The sequence below is a fragment of the Phalacrocorax aristotelis genome, chromosome 2 (assembly GCF_949628215.1).
Source record: "Phalacrocorax aristotelis chromosome 2, bGulAri2.1, whole genome shotgun sequence".
Lineage (NCBI taxonomy): Eukaryota > Metazoa > Chordata > Aves > Suliformes > Phalacrocoracidae > Phalacrocorax > Phalacrocorax aristotelis.
In genome coordinates this window covers 92454702-92469293 of record NC_134277.1, presented here as the reverse complement: position 1 = coordinate 92469293, position 14592 = coordinate 92454702, and positions in this window count along the sequence as shown.

Genomic DNA, 14592 nt, shown 5'->3' with positions numbered 1-14592 from the left:
TTATAAGGTTATTTAGAACCTGATAGCAAAACCTTGCTGTGGCTTCAGCCGGTTTTCACAGAACCTCATGGGCAAAGTGGAGGTAGGACTTGTGAACTGAATGGTCCCATGTCAGGTGGTCAAGTAGTTTCATTTTATTCTGGTTCTGATGCCTAGGAGCTTTGAGCACGAGAGGATTTGACAACAGTTTTATCATGACCTAGGCCAGAACAGGAGGCTATAGCCTTTGCTAATGGAAGCCATTAAAAATAACTGCATGAATTTGGCAGAAGTAGACTGAGTTGTAGTATTCAAAAGAGATAATGCCTGGAATTAATTCCTTATCATAGAATGGGACTCTATCTTACTCTATAAAGGCACAGCATGTTAGCAGCAGGATAGCTGAACTGTTTTTCAACGCACTAGTGCTTACTTACAGACAACTATACAAAAGCACATCAGGTACAACTTCAGGGTTAGGCAATCAAAGGATAATGCTTAGTTTATAGTCAGTTGTGCAAACAGAATTCTTTCCTAATCATTTTGAACAGTCCTCCTTGCCATGACAGTAGTGCCAGCAGGCTGTGGAGTTTCTGGCTGCATTCACAGAAACTCAAATCCATCATCATCTTCTATTGTTATTAGAGAAGACTGCCCAGGTTTTTGTCTCCAGATATCCAGCAAAGAGAGAATAACACAGAGTCCCAGCAGTCTGTAAAGTGATTAAACCTGGAGAGAATTTCTTGGATCAAATATAAGCAAGATACTTTGCAATAATCTTTAAAAAGAAAAACTGTTAGGAGACCTAAAATACTGCAAAATATCCTTGAAAGTCACAGCATTAAGCGTGGAAACAATATTTGAAATAATCTTGATCAGATATAGAACCGCCATGTAAAAGATGCTAGGCCACCATACTGTGATAAAAAAGTATCCAAGGGTTTTTTTCATAAGTCTGGGGTCTAAAACATCCCTGTCCAAAATTGAAAGCTTTGAGTAGGAATTAAATTACTGGGAATGTCTGATGTACAAACCAAGTGCTAGATGATGCAGAGGAGAAAGAAGAGAGAAAAAGGAAAGATAAAAGATTTGGAACAATATGCTAGCTATGCTCAGCAGATAATAATGTCAGAAACACTTTTAAAAACATGTTTAATAAGTGAATTTATTTTTGTTCTGTTCCTCTTTTAGAAAGCACCTAATTCTTTCAATTAATTGATTTGAATGACAGTTGTAGACGACTAATGAGCTACAGATGTCCAACTCTATAAGCTGCAGTCAGGAAAACATGGCTTATTTATCAGTCCTTTACAAGGGGGGAGAAAAATCTAAAAACCTTTTATCTGTTCTTTTAATTTGTGTTTAGTTCCTTCTGACTTTGCAAAAATCTTTAGCTCCATCTTCAGAGCAGTAATGTGTATGCACCTTCAAACCACAGAGGTAGGAATCTGTTAAGCATATCACAGCTCCCTGGAAAGTAACACAGCACAAATGCTTTGAAATATGGTTGAAAGTAAGAGACAATTTAAACGAAGTATGAGGCACAAAAGTTTGAAGTACAGCACTTCCCATGGATTGGCCCTGATTCTGGTAGTTTGAGGAGTTCTTGCATGGGTTAAACATAGCTGTGTGTAAACGCTTCCCTGAACAAGGTATGTTTTACCAATGTGCACATAAAAGATCGGTGAAAACCTCTTGCCTGGGTTTGGGGGGAAGGAGTAGGGAGTGTAGTGAAAAATACGTGTATTAAACCCAGTAAATTACTGGGTACTGAGCCAAGTGGCTTAAAGTTTCTGATGAAAGTTGACGCTCAGCTGTTGATATCAGAGGCTGAATACTTAGGAGCCTACTGCGTTTGAAAATAGGAAAGCCGTCATTTGGCAGAGTTAATGGGCCTGTTGTCAGATGCATGACAGCTAGGTTATAGAGTGGTAAGGCTAAGGAAGCCAGGGGAGTACAGAATAAACTAATTCTCAGCTGAGAGTATGGCTGCTTTAAATGTCAGTGCTTTAAAGGCATTTCATCACTTGGCTCTAAGTGCCAGGTCTGCTTTTGGCAATGGCTTTCCGGGTTTTTTTTCCCCATCCCACCAGTGCAGCTTGTGTCTGAGATCAGGCAGGTGGAGCTAAGCCCTGTGCTGCTGAGAGCATTGCATCTCCCTGAATTGCCAGTGAACATGAGCAAGTTTATTTGGTTTATTACTATTTCAATAATTCAGTTTGCAGTGTTTTCAGAACCTACTTCAAGCAAATAATTCTTGCAGCTCAGTAACCAGCCTGGGATTGAGTTTTACTGGAACCACATGGGTGTTGAAGAACAGGCTTAAATCCTTACAGGCTTGATGTAAAAATACATATTCAGTTTAATATGCTTCACGTCCAGCTTTAATAAAATGGGCTTCCTTTTCTCAAATTCAGCAAAGTAGTGCATACTGTAATTAAAGATGCTGATGCTAAAACCCAAGAACATTAATGTTTGCATTGTTTTTTCAATAAAGGCTAATTAAGCAAATTTAAGTTTTAATAATAGCTAGGAGAATAGTATTAAGACAATTCAAATTAAGCTGGACACATTATGTTCAAGACAAGTGTCCCAAAGCAACCCTAAATAATTGCCAGTTGTCCTTCTTCCTGCAAAATGTAATTCCTTCAGACTTAGGAAGATACGTGTTGTCCTGGAGTTTGCTTGTGATCTCTGCATCTCTCCCTCAAAGTCAGGCTGTAAAAAGAATAGCTTTAATGGCTGTGAACTTGCTTTTGCCCCCATTGATTCAGAGCTGTGCAAAGAATGTTTGGACTGGTTCAATCAAACATTAAAAACTGTAAAAACCATAACCAGCTTGTGAGCTACCTATTGAAATCTACTCCTGACATGCCTGTTGTTACTGATCTCTTTCTTTGTGGGTCACAAGCAGCATGTTCAGCTCAGCTGGCACTTTCTTCTTTACCTGTCAAACACAAATCTGCCTAAAAATGGAAGTACAGATAAAGTGGTTGAACCTCACTAATACCAAATAAATACTTAAAATAGAAAGTGAAGGAGGAATGCATATGATGCGTCACAAGAGCAGCAGCTCTGGTAGCTCAAATTCTACTCTCTGTAGATCCTGGCTTGTGCCAGAAACTGTAGGGACTACATTAACTCATTCCTAAAAGTAGGCAATACCCAACCAAGAAAAAAAGGCAGCAGTCGCATGTGTGGGAGTTCTCCGCTGGTTACCAAAATGACGAACGTTTTCTGAAAAAATGCCAAGTAATCTCCTCCACCAGTAATTCAGGGAACTGAAGGGTCATATGCAGAGGCATGGAGGTCACTTTCCACAGCCCTGAAGGACAAAGTTTTAATAGGAAGTACAGCTGCTCTCCCAGTCCTACACTGGCCTGAAGAAAAAGCACGATCTCTTAGGAAAACACAACTTCATATGACACAAGAGCTGATGTTACCAGGAAGTTGTAAGATAGTCTTCAGACAATTGCCTGCCTTGAGACTGAAGTCAAACCATCAAGACTGTCATGGCCAGCAGAGAGAGCATTTCCCAGGATATACTCATTCTCATCTCCTCCTAAGATTCTCTACACTGTACTCATTAGAGTGTGTGTGTAGTAATACTGGCCCTTCAAAGATGCCAGAAACCTGAAATGAAGCAACTCTTGCCATTTGTAAAATGTAGTGAAAGAAATAAGGATGATCGAAACAATGGTCAGCTAGGCAAATTGTTTATACTCTGTCTTCTTAGCTGCAATACTCTAATATTATATTAAACTGGGCTTATTTTGTAGCTGCGTTTATTTTGTAGTCTTATGTAATTTTTTTTTAAATAAGGGTCTTTCAGTCATTGTTTCTACTTTATTTATTCTTAATGCTTGAAGAAAGTTGGTCTTCTCTCGTTCTTAATTCTGGTTCTAATTAGTCTGAGCTGTCAATCTGATTGTGTCAGCATAATGATGTAAAGTGAGGGGGATACGCAAGTCACATCTTGCAATTTGATGGCTAATGGGCTTTAATAGATACACTTACGGATGTGCTAATAACACTGTGATCTAGTCTATATGCAGTACATTACAGCTGCCCGCTCATACTCTTCCAAGAGCTGCTATTAGAATCTCGTGAGAAATATCATGTGGATGACTGAAATAAGGCAATTATTTTATATAGCTGCATATAATAATTTTAACATTTTGCTGACTAGTAGGTTTTGAGTGGAAGGAACGTTCAATGAATATTCTGGAGACACAAAAATGTAAAAAATGGGATTCAAACTGCTAAAGAAAATGTTTATCTGGGACAAACACTGCTAAATAGAGCGTGCAAATTCAGGTCCACCCAGATTAATTGGACCAGTTCTTTCCATCTTTTCTCCTAAATAACAAATCAAGATTAAGGAACAGAAATTTCATGGTGTCACCTTTGCATATACTGTGCAGTGAGCCAGCCTGCGAACTCACTTCTATGAAGATATTTTTATATGGCTTCAAATTTCTGCCATTGCAGTAGCCTATCTCCTCTGGCACCTAAGATGCATGAGACATGAGGGAAGTGAGAAGAAAGCGAAAGCAGTGCCTCGCTGTCCCGCTGGATTTCATTGCATATGAGCTGCTGGAAAGCTGCAGACCCTCTTTCAATGCAGATATTTGGAATTTAGAAAGTAGCTCCAACATCTCCGGTTCCAGTGTCAAAGACCACACTGAAGATACAACTTGGCACAACGGCTTGGTGAGGCAGTTTTTGGAGAGCACAGACAATGCTTGCTAGCATTAGGAAATATCAAAATAGTGATATGCAAATGTTTGCATGCTTCAACCCCTTGATGTTCCAGGAAAAAAAATAAAACCTAACACTTCAGCGGGCTATTTCTGTTTTATACCACCACAAGTTCATTTTTACTTGCATATCAGAGAGCATTTGCTCTCTGTCAGTTTGAGTACTTTGAACAGGAGGTGCAAATCCCTGTCCTCATCCATGGACAGAGGAAAGAGAAATCAAGAGATGTGAGCTACCCTGAGCAAAGTCATGCTGGAATTCACTGGAATTAACAGGAATGGAATATTGGTTTACTGGGAGAGGGGTTCCCTATTTAGCAAGGCATGTTGCCTTTCATTAAGAATACTTTCAGGAAGTATATCCCAATTGAGTTTTTCAAAGAGACTGTGGGAAGGTGCTGCGTCGACCTGATAAAATGTTGTCCATACTAAGCGCAAGAGAGTGGCATTATTTACTATCAACATGGGAAAAGAAACTGGTTTTACATCTGCATTTCTAGAATCCATTTTCCTGAGTGGAGCTGTAAGCATTCTGCGGATTAAATTATAAAAATTATAAATGGATAGAAGCTAGAAAATGTGTAATTTTACCTGTGCTGCTCTTCTACATAATATCATAATGTGTATGTATAGTTTTGTTGCTTTTTCCCCCTAGTAAGGACATGAAAATAGGAGCTTTTACTAGGGTTCTTAGAACCAGCTTGTTCTACCGAGAAGCAGAACTGGCAGCAAGTGCATAATCGCTCCTTACCCTGCTGAATTTATCTTTAGAGATTTCACAAAGCTCAGCTTGCTTGCAAATGTGGAATTCCTTTTGTCGTTTCCCCTTGTTCTTGCATTGTGCTATGCATCATTCCATTAGTCCACAGCTTAGTGCTCATTGAACTATCATAATTCTTTTTGTGCTTAATAATGTTTGCTAAGGTTTTAACAGCATTCCTGCACACAACAATAACTGTAGCTAACAGATGAAAAACACAGCCATTTCAGTGCAAAACAATTAGCTTCCATATCCTTGAGACATTGCTTGTGTTATAAAATGCAAGTTAAGAAGGAAGGAACCATGCATGTTAATTGGAAATAAACAAAAAATACATTACTGGCATGTATTCATTCTGATGTAGGAAAATGCAGTACTGAAACACTGCAATTAATAGGTTCATTTCATGGAGAATATTTAAGTGCTTCATAGTCTTGCCTTAGAAGCCTGCATAAGTCATTCTGATCATCACACATAATTCAGGGTATTCCTGTAGTACTCTGACAGAAACTTATCTGCCCCTTTTCATTGTCCCCAAGTCTCCTAGAACATCACTGTTCTCTGCATCCACGCAGGCTGTCTTCTGATGAGGCCAGCAGTATGTATTCAGTGCCAGGCACTGGGCATAACTGACATCACCAGGAGTCACCCAGTACCAAGCTTTCTTTGAAGTGTAGTAGAAAACCTTTATGGGATAGACAAAACTCCCTTCTGCAGAAATACAGAACAAATCCAGGAGGCAAAAAGCCATTTATGTGGCCAGGGATTCTTGCTTCTGAACCCAGAAGAGGTTGGAAGAGTGACAAACTACTGCCACCTGCTGTTGGTTCATTTTCAGCCACCGAAGCTCCAGCAAACCAAATTCACAGCAGCCAGCAGAAATTTTGAATCCTTTCGATTTTTAGGGAAGAGAGAAGGAACAACCTGCTGTGTTTATCTCAAGAGCAAGCAGGCACTGCTTAGACCTAGGGCACTAGTGCCACTCCTATGGTTGCTAGCATTCAGTACCTTGGCTTTTCTACCCTGCAATCACTGCTCCTCAGTGACTTAAATGTGTGACCTTGAGAAAGCCAATTAAGCTCTTTAATGTTATTTTCCAAGCAATAAAAGGGAAATAAAACTTTCAGTGTTTTTCACAACAGTTTCTAAAGGTGCTGAATATATTGATATGGCTTTTTTATTATTATCTTTACATCAATTCTTTCTTTCATGAAGCTGCCATTGTAATAAAATTTTCAAGCTTTGTTAATAAGTAAGCATTAATATTCAACTGTAAGGCAGTAAGTCTGCTCCAGTCATACATATAATAGGGTGAAAAGAGAACAGTCTGAATCAACAGGGGGAGGTTAGAGTAATACAATGTTTTGGTGAAGCTCTACATCCGTGCATTATATGTGGCTCTATGCAGTCATCAGTGGGGTCATCAAAAAAATTACAGAGTGCTTCTGGAGACCTGCTTTTTAAAGGTGTCAGTAATGACTGAATTTCAAATCAAAGTCAGAGCACAAGTTGACATTTTCCATGTTTACTATGAGGTGCCAATTCATGAAGACCCATAGTCTACTAGAGGCAATAGGATGAGTGTAATATATACTAGCCAAATAGCAGAGAGCTCTGACTATTTTTGCTACCAGTAGGTATCACATGTTTTTGAAGAAAATCCCTTCCTATCAGTGGCACTGTAATGCAAACTGTCCTGATCTCACTGCCAAGCATGGAATGGTGAACCACAGAAGTGGAACTGCAGGCAGGTGATATTCTGTGATCCAGAGGGCCCTGGGTGAAGACAAAATGATCTGTTTCCCAAGCTGGCAGCTCACTCAGGGGCAGAAGCAAAGTCTTGCAGCTCTCAGTCCTGGGGATGACCTGGAGCCTGACACCCAGCTTGAAAACTCAGGTTTTTGTTTAGTTATGCTTCTGAAGGCTGCACACGCTTACTGCAAAGCAAGCATTCTTTTGATCCAGAAAAAAACAGCATAAACATGACATATACTAGTTTTGACTATACAAAATTAAGTGAAGGCAGGATATTTGTCCACATATTTTTAATCTTTATTTCAAAACCAAGTATTTCTAAGGTCAGCACCTTTGGAAGATGCTCAGATACTCTACATAGTCTGCTATCCACAAAACAAGCTGCAGATGTAAAGCATTCTGTGACTGCTTATGTGTATGTTTTCTGTAATGTTTCAAGCAAATGAGCAAAGTTGGACAATGAGGTGTAAACTCAGTAGTGTTTAAGAAAGCACACTGGGGCGAACTGCCCACTGGCAATGTACAATGTGCAGCTACTTCAGGGAGCTGAGTTTCTTATTTCCAGTCTTTATGTCAAAAGACAGGGCCTGTTCCTCTCTTGCTGCTTTAATTGCTTCATTTTCTCAGATACAAAATTATATTTAAATTGTGGTATTTTTCCCACCTGTTTTTTGTTTGGCCACAATCAGAAGGAATACATGGAGGTTGCTGTCTGTGATAAGCGTATCTTGGAGCCTCTTGGCTTTTTCAGATCAAAATTAACTTCAGGGAATCCCAGTGGGGTTCATGGTGTAGCATCAAACACTGCCACTGTTCTAGGATGAGTTATGCTCCATCCCTCAGCATGACAAATTCTGCCATAACTGACTTCTTCTCACTTCCTTTCTATGGGGAATTAAAAAAGTAAGGGTTTATTTTAAGAAAAAAAGCTGTGCCTCTTCTTTCTACTGTACAAGAAGTGTAATTCATCCCCTATGTACAAACAAGCTATAGCAGTGCATCTTTCAGCCAGGAAAGCCTCCATTAGTCAACTCAATAGCACAAGTTAGAAACTTTATCTTTATTTGAAGAGCAGCTGGGGTGTAAAGAAATAGTTGTGGCTGGTTTTGGTAAGAGCTTTTGTTGGTTGTCTCTGTTGGCCTGAGCATAAAACAAAAACCTTATCCAAGATCTCATGAATATGGACATTTTTAAATTAGGACAATTTTTTATGTTGTTTGAATGTACACTGGAGCTCTTTGTTTTCAGCTTGGACCACAAGCAAAAAAGAAAGGAGAGAGATTTCTGTTCGTCGGTTATCTTGGTGGAGTAAGGCATTGCTGTTCTCTGCTGTAAGCCACTTTCTTACCTTGAATGAGTCACATGAATCTTCAGCACCTGTGTTTCTCTGTCTGTAAGACAGAGACAAGTCTGCATCACTTTGTAAGTAAATCTCTCTGAGCACTAAAGAAATACTCAAAACTCACTGGTTAACCTGTGAAACATCCTAAGGCCTGTTCATGCAATACTTTCACCTCAGCTGAATATTAGTAAATACCAGAAATTCTGAGAAAATACAGTCCTTTGAGATTTCCGTAGAAACTGGTCATCACATGCTCAGATGACCTGTAGAGTAGTTCAGCTAAGCCACAGAGACATCTCAGGTTTCTCACTGGTAATCCTATTATGGTAAAGGTAGAATAGTTCATGCCTTCAAACTGTAGGTTCAAAGAAGAACATACTTGTCTGGTCCCTTTGGAGCTGGAAAGAACACTTTCCGGGGAGAAGGGATACACTTACCAGCTGTTGGAAAATTGTGCTGCACCTCATTCCTTATTTTTACCTTTCTTCTTTCAACAGTTTTTACTGATAGTGTTGTAATACATACTTTTCATTTCTCTTCACATTACAAAGATTCCTATCTCAGTGTTGACATTAGGCTAGCCTACAACATGAAAGGTGAAGGTCTCTGGACAGCTGCAGGTGGGAGATTAATTGGAGAAATCAGGCATCAGTTCCTTCTGTTAGAGTCGTATCACAATGCGTTATCAGAGAACCCATCACTGAGGTTGGACGGCACCTCTGGAGGTTTAGTCCAACCCCCATGCTCAGAGTAGGGTCACCTAGAACAGGTTGCTCAGTTGGGTTTTGAATGTCGTGAAAGATGGAGAACAGGTTGTTTCAGTGTTCAACCACTCACACAGTACAGTGTGTAGGTTTTTTCTTTATGTTTAAGTGGAATTTTCATAATTCATTTTGTGCTCGTTGTGCCTCTTGTCCTGTCACTGGGCGCCACCGATAAGAGTCTGGATCCATCTTTTTACCGCTCCTCCCATCAGGTCCCAGCTCTCTCAGCCTCTCCTCATATGACACATGTTCAATGCCTTAATCATCTTTGTAGCCCTTTGCCAACTCGCTCTAGTACATCCATCTCTTCCTTGCACTGGACCTGGGCTTGAGATGTGTCTCTCCAGTGCTGAGTAGAAGGGGAGAATCACCTCCCTCAACCTACTGGCAACGCTTCCAATTACAGGCCAGGATACCATTGAGCTTCTTTACTGCAAGGGTTAATTGCTGACCCATGTTCAACTTTGTGGCCACCAGGACACCCAGGTCCTCTTCTGCCGAGCTGCTTTTCAGTCATTCAGCCCAAGCCTGGACTGTTACAGGACTTTGCATTTTCTTTTGTTGAACTTCATGAGGCTTCTGTCAGTCCATTTCTGCAGAATGTCGATGTCCCTCTGAATGGCAGCACAACTGTGCAGTGTATCAGCAACTGCTCCCAGTCTCGTATCACCTACAAACCTGCCAAGGGTGCTCTCTGTCCCATCACTCAGGTAGTCAGTGATGCCATTAAACAGTACTGGCTCCAGGATCAGACCCTGGGGTACACCATTACGGACAAACCTCCAGCTGGAGGTCATGCCAGTGATCACAATCCTCTGAGCCTGGCAGGTCAGGCACTTCTCAGTCTACCTTGTAGTCCACTTATTTAGCCTGTTTATCTTGGTTTGTCTACAAAGAAGTTTTGAGAGACAGTGTCTTACTAAATTTGAGATACATAACATCCACTTGCTACTTTATTATTTCAGTGTAATAAGTTTGAAATACAAGAATATATGAGATGCCATAGGGGAAAATGTAATAAAATATCTTAAATTGAGATGCATGACCTTTCTTAGATTTGCTCACTCCAACACAGACGGTGTTTTGGGATAGTCCAGCTAGGTTTACTGGCATGCAACAAATTTGCCTGATTACAACAGATGAAAAATATTGCTTAGGCAATTGAAAGTGAGGGCTGTCAAGGTCATGGTCCTGATTATGGAATGCTTTTCAGTGGCTGTCTCCTGATGTGCTAAGTTGCTATAGTGATTATCCATCTGCTTTTACAGCAACTTCATAAACATCAAGGAAAGCTAATCCATTTGCCTGTATTATTCGTTCTGAATATTAAACTGTTATATGAAAGAGGGTGATACTTGACACTTCTAGTTCATTAAAGGTTTCCCTGGACAGATCTGAAATTATATTACAAGGCATTTTAGGCTCTAGACAAAAGTTTTACAAAGCTGCTAAGCAAAGTAAGGAAATTACCCATGTAAACAAGAATAGCAACTTGTGCTGATAAATCTTACCCAGAATTTCTGAATGAAAATGTATGTCTGTAGTATATATTCAGCCGAAGTGTGGTGTTTATTCTTTGCAGGGGATAGGTACCATCTTAATACAGTATCGGTGCACAATTTGAGTATCATGTCTCTGTGTTAATTTAATTAAGGAGCCCTGCATAGTAGGACCTGCCATCCATTAGCTGCATAAAGGGTGTAGTCACCTGGAAGATCTTCTAATTCAGGCAGTAGCACAAGGGTCTTAGTGGACAGGGATCCTTTTTTCCCTTACCTGGTTGTGTTTCAGTTCCCTTTCTTTGTGACATAAAGCATAGACAATAAAATAATAACTTTCTCAAGCCCTTGCAGAGCACTTCAATCAGCAGATATCCATATGTTTTGCAAGTAAATACCTTCCATTGTTGGAAACATAGTAATGGGGATCCTGGAATGACATATAATTACATAGCATATATGTGTGTTTGTGTAAGTAGTCATGCAGACAAAAATATCTTGCTTGTTCCTTTTAGAACATTGGCAGGGTTGCTTTTAGTTCCTACTAGTTATATATTTTAACTTGAAATTACACTGCATAGGACTTTGGAAATAATAGCTAAGATTTTCAGATAACTCTTAGAAAAATAAGTCATGCTGCAATAGATAATTTCAATCACAAAGAGACTTTCTCATTTGTGCATGTGGCTTCTCGCACAGCAGCATAAAGTTCCAGAACTGGAGATCCTGAGCACCCCTGTGATGCAATGAATAAATAATAGTGCCTGATCCAAAACCAATTAAAAACAACTCGGCTTTAAGTCATCCTTAAGCACAAGTGACAAATTGGGAACAGATCGTAGCATCACTGCAAGACATCCAGCTGTTAGATCTTGATAAATACATTTCTTCCTAGCCAGGCATTCCATGGTTTATAGTTTTACTCAAAGCTCTTTGAGAAAGTTGACATGGGACCTCTCAAAAAGTAAATAACATCTCCCAGTCCCTAAAATGAAAGAAGGGAAAGGAGCTAGAAACACTTTTTGGCAATTGTCAACAGCAGCCTGCTACTTTGCAGCTTACTCTGAGGAATGTAAAACTACTGAAAGTGTTTAAAACTCTACATCTTCCCTTGATGCGGGAAGGCTTCCACAGTGGGACTGTGTAGAGTAGGATGGTTTTAATTTATTAGAATGCTTAAAATACTTAAGAGGTGAAAATCCTTTCTCACAGTTAAAGACCTTTTAAAGATTTAAACCACTCAAGTAATTTGAATTTGTACATCACAGAGCAAGAACCCCATCTGAACCAGGACTCTATAATACAAGGGCATGTATACATAAGAGCGAATCTAAAAAATGGTTCAGTTTTGGGGAAAACTGTGTAACCTAAGGGAACTAACCAGTCATATTCACCTTTTTCTTTAATCAGTACTGAAAACAGAAGTAGAAATGAAAGAGGAATGTCTGAACTTTAAAAAAATAAAAAAGGCAGTGAGGTTGTACGCAGAGAATGGGCTTATAAGAAATAAATAAGATTTTGTGAATGAGTGTGGTGTTTGTATGCGAGGGAGTAAGCAGCTAGCATGAAGGACAGCAGAACACTTGGGCAAGGATCTTATGTACGAGATTATGGATTTGCTTATGTTAGATTGTCTAAGGGCTGATAAAACCAGGAATGTGTAGCCATCTAACAAAGATAGCCAAGTGTCCATGTTGTAACAATAGCAGAAGTAAGATGCTTAGAGGAGATGGGAAGAAAAGAGGATAACGGAAGATGGGCTCTTAGTAGCCCTCTAGCTTGTGTGGCATCTGGAAAAGCATCTGGAGGCCCAGGAGAGAGTATGTAGAAATAAGTGCAACGACACTAGCAAATCAGAGACCCAAGTGTCAGCACTGAGTTTTGAGATGCCTGTGTATGCCTGCTTGGGAGGGATGGCAACCAGCTCCTATGATGAGGCATATAATTGGCATAGGATGAATGTTTTTATCCACTATGAGTTTGCTAGGTAGAAAGCATTTAATTCAGCTCAGGAGTCAGTATTGGTAAAGGCAGTATTGTCACATAAGTGGAACACTAAACCAAAGCAGCAAGATAACAGGCCAAAGATCAGATGGGTGGCCTGCAGTTTCCCTGGGCAGGGACTTGTCTGTTTTCTTCAGAACAAAATTGAGTAAATGTAGTAATTTAACAAGGGGACTCAATGGAGCAACTAATCTCTGTTCAGGCAGGTGATGGGCAGATACAGTTACTGGGATAGATAACTGGGCAGGAGGCTTCCATGTAATCACTCAGTGGCAACTCCTTTCTCCAGAGCTTCACTATGGAAGAATACCCACCCCGTTATTCTAGAAATAGGTATTTACTTACTCATCCTGTTATTCAGAAATGTCAAGCAGGGACTAAGAGACAGTGGCTTATCCTTCTACTCTCTTAGGAAGAAAGATAAAGGTTAAATTAACCTATCTCAGCTCAGAAAAACTAACTAATTTTCTGGGTTTGGCTATCTTTGTAGAGTGAAGAAGTCTCCTAAGACAAGTAGGAAATAAATCAAAATAGTCTGTTTGGGTTCGCACTGGAAATGTGAGTGCTACAAAGGCAAAATTCCCCAGATACAGATCAGAAAACATGGTTTGTTTTTTTTTCCCATCCGTATGAAGAAAGCAGGTTTTTATGCCTCAGTGCTTTGTTGTGGGTTGTTATGCTCCTGAGCTGTCGTGCAGGCACAGCTGTCACTGGTAAATAGGCTGAGCCACAGTCTTACAACTGGATGAGTACCATTAAACTCTTACCTATCACACAGTTTGCAAGCTCATTGTGTTTCATGTTCATTAAAATACCAGGTGTTTGCAGATACCCGGGTTCCAAAGGCTATTTGAATTTACAAACGTGTGCACTCTAATTTACAAATAAGAGTTATGGTTGCAAAATACTTTCAGCTGTACAATCTAGTTCTAAAATATTAGCTATATTAGATAAACAAAGGCCATGTCATTAAGACAGGTCATGGTTCAGACTTACCTTGTGGGGTTTGTTCTCAGGGAGGTGGAGTTGGGGAAACAGTGTTGGTATCCCCCCCTTGCAAGAGTTTCAGTAGCTGTCATCCAATTTCCCTAGGATAAGCAAGGAGGGAACTATGGCACTCTGTGGAAAAACAACTTTGGAAAAGTTCGAGTGCTCTGATGGAAACTATGGAAGAATTTGCTATATTGCACTGTATTATAAACATTCTTGGACTCTATTCACTTTTAAAAACAGACTTTAGAAGCTGAAGCCATTAAAGGGTCTGGGACTCTGCTGAAGGTAAAGTACCCACAACAGTGTCTCAGAAACACTTTTTCTGCCTCCTTTTGCATTGTATTTAATGCTTTTTCATCTCACTCTCCCTCTTAATTGGGCTTTAAGTCTATTCAGTTGGGGAATGGCACATGATAACATTTTCTCTGGTCAGAGATCACCCACAGCCACATGTGAGATTTCTTGTCCCTTCACTGCACTGACTGGTACTGGTACTCAAGGCTTTTGTTAGGATTTCTGATTTTTTCTCAACTGTCTGTCCATCAGACCCTCTCTTTTGCACCTTGTACAACACTGAAATTGGACACTTGAATGGTGCTTCTTGGTGATGCTTGTTTTAGGACAATGCAGCCCTTCCACAGGGGAAAAAAATACTGTTTGGGGTTTCCTTTGTTGTTTTTTTTATGGCTGATGCTTGTATAGCAAACTCCATATCTAAATCAGGTGTTTAAATTTT